Here is a 2,289-nt window from a genome sequence, read left to right on the forward strand (position 1 = left end):
AGATAGATAGATAGATAGATAGATTGGCGGACATATGTATCAAATCAATCCTTTAGCACTTCAGTAGCTAACCCATTGTAGTCTGCTTGTAGTCTATAATTATGTATTGTAGTCCATAATTATGTATGTATATAGTCTATGATTTTATATTCCACCACTAATGCATTTTCAGCTTTGTAGTTGTTATCCATAGTTGTAAGTGACCTTAAAGAGAAAATATCCATTTGATGGCCTGTTTGAGTTCTGTCAATTATCTACTGGTGGCTCTGTGGCAAGTGCCATGAAACTTAATAAGCAACAGATGGACATCGCTGTGAATTGGGCTGGGGGCCTGCGCCATGCAAAGAAGTCTGAGGAATCTGGCTTCTGTTATGTCAACGATATCATCTTTGTCATTCTGGAATTGCTAAAGTATCACCAGAGGGTGCTGTATATTGACATTGATATTCACCATGGTGATGGCGTGGAAGAGGCCTTCTACACCACAGACTGCATCATGACTGTGTCCTTTCATAAATATGGAGAGTACTTCCCAGGAACTGGTGACTTACAGGATATTGGGGCTGGAAAAGCAAGTATTATGCTGTTAACTACCCACTCTGAGATGGCATCGATGATGAGTCCTATGAGACAATCTTCAAGCCGGTCATGTCCAAAGTAATGGAGATGTTCCAGCCTAGTGCAGTGGTCTTACAGTGTGACTCAGACTCCCTGTCTGGTGATCAGTTAGGTTGCTTCAATCTGACCATCAAAGGGCATGCCAAGTGTGTGGAATTTGTCAAGAACTTCAACCTGCCCATGCTGATGCTAGGAGGAGATGGTTACACCATTCAAAATGTTGCCCGGTGCTGGGCATATGAAACAGCAGTGGCCCTGGACACAGAGATCCCAGATGAGCTGCCATACAATGACTATTTTGAATACTTTGGACCAGACTTCAAGCTGCACATCAGTCCTTCTATAATGACTAACCAGAACTCTAATGAGTACCTGGAAAAGTTCAAACAGCAGCTCTTTGAGAACCTGAGAATGCTACCCCATGCACCTGGGGTTCAAATGCAAGCAATTCCTGAGGACACCATCCCAGAGGAGAGTGGTGATGAGGATGAAGAAGACCCGGACAAGCGTATCTTAGTCTGCTCCTCTGACAAACACATTGCCTGTGAGGAAGAATTCTCTGACTCAGATGAGGAGGGAGAGGGTGGCCGCAAGAACTCTTCCAATTCCAAAAAAGCCAAGAGAGTCAAAACAGAGGATGAAAAAGAGAAAGACCCAGAAGAGAAGAAGTTACAGAAGAGGAGAAAACCAAGGAGGAGAAGCCAGAAGCCAAAGGGGTCAAAGAAGAGGTCAAGTTGGCCTGAGCAGACCGCTCCAGCTCTGGTTTCTTAATAAGCTCCCTACCTTTCTCCCTAACTCCTCAGATTTTATATTTTCTATTTCTCTGCATATTTTATATAAAAATATATTAAATATAAATATCCCCAGGGACTAGATAGGAACCAGGGCCCTAAGCCCAGGGCAGCAGTGCTGGGGGAACTTCTGGTAGCTGCCTTGCCCCCATCCCTCCCCAAGTCCTAGTTCTGAAGCATAAAAGGTGCAGGTCTGGGTGAAGGATGCAGCCATGACAAAAATCCTGAAATACCAAGTGCCTGCTTAGTAGTCCTGGAACAATGCCCTTATTAAGAAATAGTGGCTGGGTCTTCAGGCACCTCCTGTTCTAAATGCTATCAGCCATTTTTAGACTAGTTCTGTTTTCATACCTTGCCATTGGCCTCAGGTGAGTCAAGAAACTCCTACTACCCTGTCCTCCCCAATTCTGTAGGTGGTTGGTAGTCTAGCTTCCTTTTTGAGATACTATTTTCATTTTTGTGACTCTTTGTAATAAAATGGTACATTTCTATTAAAAAAAAAAAAGAAAGAAAATATCCAGGCTTCTCAACGTTATCTGTGCCCTCATACCATTAATGTCTGTATTTAAAAGTTCCATAGAAAATTCACTCATAGGCCACTAAGTGTAAGGAATTACATTCTCTGGGGGAGTTATTAGGGTTCTTTTTGGAGATACAAGACTCCTTAGCAAAGAAACAGAAACTATTTTAACCAATTAAAACAGGCAGTCACTTCAAAATGCCCTATGCTGAAATAGTTATTTCATTAGTGGAACTACTACTACAAATTAGAAACATATTATCTATTAATTACTGACAGATATATTAACTAGTTAAAAGAATAGGATAGTGGAAAGCATTTTAAAACAGAAATAAAATCAAAATACTTTAATCTAAGCTT

At 41.4% G+C, this 2,289-nt stretch overlaps 1 pseudogene; it reads left to right on the plus strand.

Annotated features, from left to right (window-relative positions):
- Positions 1-240: 240 nt before the first annotated feature.
- Positions 241-1,415, plus strand: LOC122124158 (annotated as a pseudogene).
- The last annotated feature ends 874 nt before the right edge of the window (positions 1,416-2,289 follow it).

The sequence above is a fragment of the Dipodomys spectabilis genome, unplaced genomic scaffold, assembly GCF_019054845.1.
Source record: "Dipodomys spectabilis isolate Male_0828 unplaced genomic scaffold, ASM1905484v1 ptg000234l, whole genome shotgun sequence".
Classification (NCBI taxonomy): domain Eukaryota; kingdom Metazoa; phylum Chordata; class Mammalia; order Rodentia; family Heteromyidae; genus Dipodomys; species Dipodomys spectabilis.